This window comes from Rhinopithecus bieti, unplaced genomic scaffold (genome assembly GCF_001698545.2).
Source record: "Rhinopithecus bieti isolate Rb0 unplaced genomic scaffold, ASM169854v2 scaffold_30764, whole genome shotgun sequence".
Classification (NCBI taxonomy): Eukaryota; Metazoa; Chordata; class Mammalia; order Primates; family Cercopithecidae; genus Rhinopithecus; species Rhinopithecus bieti.
Window position 1 is genome coordinate 636,842 of NW_016813573.1, and position 7,582 is coordinate 644,423.

The 7,582-nt window shown below is 35.2% G+C and overlaps 1 pseudogene; it reads right to left on the reverse strand.

Moving 5' to 3' along the window:
* Positions 1-6,232: 6,232 nt before the first annotated feature.
* Positions 6,233-7,124, reverse strand: LOC108513026 (peptidyl-prolyl cis-trans isomerase D pseudogene; annotated as a pseudogene).
* Positions 7,125-7,582: the final 458 nt, after the last annotated feature.

Below are 7,582 nucleotides of genomic sequence, written 5' to 3' on the forward strand. Positions count from 1 at the left end.
TGTAAAAAAGAGATAAATATATGTGCCTTCTAATGGGAAAAGAGAGAAAAACCTCAGATAGAAAGATAAATAGATACATATAAAGAATATATGGCATATTAATGATAAGTGCTAATAACACAGATAAAGCAGGTAGGGGTGATAGGGAGTATGGAGGTAAGGTAAAAATGTTAACTAGAGTGACCAAGGAAGGCTGCACTGGAAAAGTGACATTTCATTAAACACTGAAAGGGGGAGAAGGAAAATTTTCTACAATTTTCTTTTAGAAAACAAAGAAAATTCAAAGAATCTTGGATGAGAATGAACCTGGTATGTATAAACAATAGCTGTAATGTAATGAGTTTGCATACTTCACAGTTCCAACTCCCCATTTGGAAAGTTAATTTCAAGAAAATATCACTAAAACTTCTTTGAAGTGTAAGAAAAAAATGCTTTTGGAGAACTCAGAGCCTTGCATGCCAACTATTCATTTATTAAATCAATTTCATGTGTAGATTAATTTTCTAAAGCATAAAGATGTTTATATATAATTATATATGCCCAAGGTATTTGAAAAGAGTTTTCTAATGACAAGTAAGATTCTGGGCTTTTCTACTGAAAAAAGTAATCATGCTATCTTTTACTAGGACATACTGAATTGAAAACATTTTCAGGTTTTTATCCTGTGTTGGAAATTCACACAAGTAATATGTTTATGGTCTTTGTTTTACAAACACCTTTCCCTATCTCTGCCTCAATGCATTATTTTCTTTTATTTTATCTGCTGCTTCATTCCAAATTTATTTTCGAGAAGAAATAATGTGCTATTTAATTTTCATCACAAAAGAAAATGTATTTCCAATTTTTTAACGTTAAAAAAAATGTGTATGGAATAGTCCCTTCTAGTAGGTTATGATTATCTATATGCCCAGAAGCCAATTATATTTTTTTTTCAAAATCACATATTGGTTTTGAGTTGAAACAAGAACACATTTATGAAAAATGGCTTTTTCAAAAGAGAATTGACAATGCACAGTGTACAGGTGCATAGGAGTAAAATGGACCCTATGTATATTATTTAAAGTCTTCAATCAGCTATCCCAGACTTGGTAAGAAATTGCTATTCACTTGAGTATATTATGCTCTCAGGGCCTCCTTTTGTATTAACATGCCAATGAGTCAGTTGCATCAAATTCATCCAAGGTACATGAGAAATTCTAATCCCCATGACATTTAGGTAATTTAGTGTGTTAAAAGAAGAACTCAAGCCTTTATAAGAAAGATGATTACTTTGTATTGTGTTGGTAAGAGATCATAGATTGTTCTTCTATGCCAAATTTATTTTTTTGTATTGTTGCTTTCTTGAAGAAAAATTCCAAGCATATTTTTGTAGTAAATGAGGAGCAAGCCATTTAAGCCTCCCATGCTTGTAACTCAAACAGCAATCTGGATTGCTATAATGGAGGGAGACTCAATATAAATTAAAAGCAGAGAGGGTATTATGGAGAAAGGGTCAGGCCTTTTGAATTGCAGAGAATAACAAGTATGCTTATGGGAAAATTGTACATTGCAATCCTTCCTTAAAATAATTTTAAAGTAAGAACTATACATTTTTATTTTCACTTTTAAAGTGGCTAGCTTTACTTCCTTTATGTGTTCGATTTCACTACATGAAGAGATTTAAATTTAATAATTAACTCTCATCACTTTCTAGCTTTTAACCAAAACTAATAATATATATCTTGTTTCCACAAGGGAGAGAAAATATGTTGTTCTAAACTAAAGATAAATCATTTAACTGATTCTCCATATTTTTCTTTCTTTTCTTACTTTGCCAGAAGTTACATGAGACATGTTATTATTTGTTCTGATTGCAAAAAGCATGTTTTGTTATAACCTAATAGTTTTACTCAGCATTATTGCAATAAGACTTATACAATACTTTGTCCATTTTATCGTTTTCATTAAAGTAGGTACATACACTGTGTAGCTTATTTCTTTAAACATTTAGGGGATGCAGAATACTTACCTTCTAATAAAATTGTATAGTTTCATAGTGACATAAAATAGAATTTGAAGAATTCTAAAATGATAGAGTATTTTTAAATTTTATACTTATGTTACCCAAAGAGTGTAAATACCATAGTTTTAACTCAAGGGTGGCTTGATTTGTTTTGATACCAATACCTCAGGTCTACTCATTTTCATTTAAATACTGAAGATAGATTTTAGTTAAATAACTATGGTATTAAACAAAATAAACAGGTAAATTTTTCTAGTTGTGGTTGGAATTGGGACTCAAATATCTTGAAATTTGACATTATTGGCCGGGTGCGGTGGCTCACACCTGTAATCCTAACACTTTGGGAGGCCGAGTTGGGTGGATTGCCTGAGCTCAGGAGTTTGAGACCAGCCTGTGCAACATGGTGAAACCCTGCCTCTACTAAAATACAAAAAAATAAAAATAAATAAAAAATAAAATAGTCGGGTGTGGTGGCATACGCCTATACTGTAGTCCCAGCTACTCGGAAAGCTGAGGCAGCAGAATTGCTTGAACCTGGGAGGTGGAGGTTGCAGTGAGCTGAGATGGTGCCACTGCACTCCAGCCTGGCAACAGAGTGAGACTCCATCTCAAAAAATAAACGAACAAACAAAATGAATTTGACCTTACCAAATTTATTATGTTGTTGCTCAGTACTTTACTAGAAATAGATTGTCATCAGGTTGTTTTGAAGAAAGAACACTGTTTGCAAAAACAATATGAGATTGTATTTGAGAAATGAGTGGAAACCAAAGATCCTAATTATTATTGTGATACATGATAAAACTGTTTCTCTGTGAACTTTGGAGACCATCTGTACAAACCTTCCATTTTCCAGATACTCAGCAAAAAAATAAAATTAGGAATTCTTAATTTATTGGGAAAAAATTTGATCATGGCTGTAGATTTACTTTTCATATATATGGCTCAATGTGGCTCCATCCTCACTTTAAAGCATCATCTGCTACAATGCTTTCTTTCTCAATATTTTTCTCTCTATTCTGCACCCACATGCTCCTCCTTTGTTCCAATGCATACCAAAACTTTATATATGCTGTTTATTTGGCTTGGGGTAGTCTCCCCCACTTTTCTTTCCCAAACAAAATTCCCTTTCGGTCACCTTCTCTGAGATCACTTAACACTTGGTAGATGCCTATAAATACTTCATAATTCTTATTCAGGCTATGTTGAAAGTATATGCCTTTTCTTCATTTTCATTCATCTCCCTATCTTGTTCCTCTTCATTTATGGTCATCCAGCAGAATTTTAGATAGCTAATATGTTCAATAGTGTCAATATAAGTAAACTAAAAATGACTAGTCCTAGTCTCTTTAATAATAAACCAGTGTGCTTAACCATACCACTTTGGAATTCTGAAGCTTCCTTCAAGTCTTTAGCTCCTATAGAATCTGCTCTGATTATTATTTATATATGATATGCAAATCATGACTTTGATCAAATGCAAAATTATTTGAACTCACACAGAAATTCCAGATCAAATCAAGAAAATTTCTCTGCATATGATCCAAGGGTTCCTCTTTTGATTTAACATGAAAATATATATAGATGCACAGAGAAACTATGAGCTAACCAACCCTCAAGTGCTTTAATAACTAGGTCCATGGATGATATACTGGGTTGAATGTTGCCCCTGCAAAATTTCATGTGGATGTGAAACCTGTGAATGTGACTTATTTGAAATAGGTTCTTTGTATATATAATCAAATAAGAATAAGGTCATACTGGATTTGTGTGATCTTTAAATCTTTTATGACTAGTGTCCTTATAATAGAAAAAGAGACATTTGGAAACAGGGATATAGACCCACAGCAGATCTGTCCATGTGAAGATAGATGAATGGATTGGAGTGATACATCTGAAAGCTAGGTAATGCCAAATGTTGCTAGCAGTCATCAGAAGCTATAAGATGCAAGAAAGGATTCTACCTTGGAGCCTTTAGAGGGAGCATGGCTTTGCTGACACATTGATTTCATACTTCCAGCCTTCAGAATAATGAAACAATAGATTTCTGGGGTTCTGTTTCTTGAGACAGGGTCTTGCTCTGTTGCCCAGGCTGGAATAAAGTAATAGGATCATGGCTCACTGCAACCTCAATCTCCCAGACTCAAATGATCATCTCACTTCAATCTCCTGAGTAGTTGCAACTACAAGTACACACCATCACACCTGGCTAATTTCTCTCTCTCTCTCTCTACTCTCTCTCTCTCTCTCTATATATATATATATACATCTATATATCTAATATATAGATATATATCTCTAATATATATCTAATATATATAGATATATATCTCTCTATATATATCTATATATATAGATAGATCTATAGATAGATATCTCTAATATATATATATAAGAGATAGGGTTTCCCCATATTGCCCAGGCTGGTTTCGAACTCCTGGGATCAAGCAATGCCCACTCCTTGCCTCCCAAAATGCTGGGATTACAGACATGAGCTACCACCCTTGGCCAAATTTCAGTTGTTTTAAGTCACCCAGTTTGTGGTACTTTGTTATGATAGCCCTAGGAAACTAACAGATATCACTAGCGCTTCCAGTAAGGCACTGTTGTTTTACATCTGTTTGATTAACATTTATTGAACACATAGGATATAATAGTTAGAGGCATGAGAAATATGTCTTTAAGAATTTCAAAAAGAGTGAGAAAGATTGACACATCAACAGAAATTTCAATGCTATGTGTGGCAGGTACTACTGCTTGCCTATCCATCAGCCACTTACTCTTCCATTTTGCCTTTAGGTATGGTTGGAGGAGCATATTAGGTTTGGAACTATGGAAGCCACCTCATACTAAGAGTAAGAGAATTACAGAAAAGCAGATCCAGATTCCTAACATTTCTAAATCCCCAACCAAACTGAAACATCCTCCTGCCAATCAACTTATTATGGGAGATAATTAACCCTATTGTAGGAGCCATATTTAGTTGGATTCTATAATTACAGCTCAAATATTCTAATGACTTCATTGACTATATTCAAGGCTTATGGGAGCAGAAAAAGGAAACAGAAACTGATCAGTGGAAAGATGGTGAGGAGGAAGTAAGTTAGCTAAGTTTGAAGAATTGAGAGATGACTAACACGGCGTGATAAAGCAGTATGGGGTGATGAGAACTGAACGCACAGAGTTAGTCATGACACATATCATACAGACCTTGTAGGCTGCCATAAAGAGATGAATATTATTCCAATTGCAATTAAAAAGTATCAAACTACTGTAAGCATGGAAATAACATAATTACTTTTATACTTTAAAAAGATAAGCCTGGCTGCCTTGTGGAGAATGTAATGTAGAGAAGTAACAGTGGGAAGAAAGAGACCAGTCAGGAAGGGATTGCATTAGTCTAGGGATAAGAAATTACATTAGTCTAGCAATGAGAAGGACAAGATGTATTAAGTATAAATTTTGGAGGCAAAACTGACAGAAACTGGTGATAAAAGCATAAGTTTTCACTTTCAATTTTTCTACTACTTCTCTGTGGATTATTACATTAAGATTATCAGATGGTTGGAACTATCTAAAATGGATACTGAATGATAGTTTGAAGGATCCCTTTTAAGTAGGGTTTGAACTTCAGTGTATTATTTTTATGATGCTTTTTTTGGTTTCTCAGAAGTGCTCCAGTAAGTTTTGGTTGCTAGAGAGTAACTTTTATAAAAATATTATACCGGTATATTATAGATTAATTTGAAGCTTTTTACTTTAGGCACATAACATCATTTTGAAAGAGCTTGCCTGTGGCTCTCAGAACACTGCGGTACAGGCATAAACTTTTTTTTTTTTTTTTGCTTATTGTGACCACATTATTAAGCTATGAACCCTATCAGTACTCCTAAAGCTGTAAACAATAAGGATACAAGGTGTCAAACACATTACGGGATCAATATTAATAGACACAAACCTTTACTTTTCTTATTGCATTTCACAAATCAACACACAATAAGGCAAAACTGAATCGCTTTCTAAGCAAACATTTTTGCCATATACTATGTCTTCTCTTATCTCTGTGCTTTTTTTATGTCTTTCAGCAGTTTTCTGCCTGGAAGCTTATCTTCTTTGTGCTATTCCTTGTGCCTTTTTCTTAGATCGTCTTTCAGATGCTGATTTATGCCTCCTTTTGTTGTGTCTTGTTGTGACCGATCGAGTATATATTAGGTTGTGTCAAGAGGCGCTCTAGAACATGTAGATTCCTCGTGGCCGAGATACATTCGTTTCCACGAGGAGAATATTCAGTACACAGGCTTAAAGCTATAGGTTGCAGCTTGGCTCTATCTGCTGTCTCCAATAACAGCTTTGAACTGTCCACGTATCTTAAAACTTTTGGCTATTTTTTAACGGCCATCTCCCAGTTCTGGGATTTGAGAAAAAAGTATTTCAATATTTTTTAAGTCTTCTGTTATTAATAAATTTTATCTACGTCTTACTTTAAATCTATATCCGCATCCTCAGGGAAATCTGGATGGACTGTCACCAGAGCCATCTTTTGGGAATATTCCCCCAATCATCTCCTTCCTTCAATTCTCCACATTCTGCAATAATGCACAATTTAGCAGGTTTTTCACCTTTCACTTCACATTTTCCAATATCCTTGTCATCCTATTTCTTACATTACCTTGGCAAACACCCATGCTTCCATCCAAATGAGGAGTTGGAACTGTGTGATAAAAAACTGAGAACCATTCTGTGTTGGGCCTTGCGTTTTGCCATGTCAGTAAACCCTTCCGATCATGCTTATAATGGAAATTTTTCATCTTAAATTTTTTCACCATAAATACTTTCTACCACGCGTCCCCATTTCTGTTTGAGATCTCCACCCTGAATACATAAATTTCTTCCATAATTCGATGAAAAAGGCATCCTTTGAAATGGAGAGGTTTCCCAGTCGTGGGTCCAATGCCTTTTCTCCTGTACACAGTGCACGAAAATTTTCCGCAGTTTTGGGTACAATATCTGCAAACAATTCTAGGACAATTCGACCAACTCGCTCCCCTCCGATGTCCACGTCAAAGAAGACTCGAGGGTTACTGGGGTTGAAGGGCTTGACTTGGGGGGACGGATGCGACATCTCGACTTGCAGACGCGTTTGGACGCAGGATCCGCGCACCTCGTGGCCGCCCGGCAGCTCTAACTCCAGAGCGCCTGTCTCCCAGCAATAAACTTTTACCAAGGAATTATGTCTTTTGGCAGGTAGACCAAAACTTGGAACCTCTGAGCTGTTCTCATTTTCAGTCTCTGACCTTGCTCAATACATTTAATGGCTTGGTATTAGAGTTTCTCCATCTTTGAACAGTAATAACGATCTTTTCCATCTAAGTTGAGACATATTTGTAAAGTACATGAAACTTGCCAACAGGAAATCACTACATACACGACAATTTATTGTTAGTTTTATGGCCAATTCAAATCTCAAAGGAATTGAAGTCATTGCCATTTGAAGGTTGTCCAGTTCATTTCTTAGACAGATGACTGACCCAATACAATAGTCACACAGTCCCTAAACAATTACACTCAAACTCTGCCTTG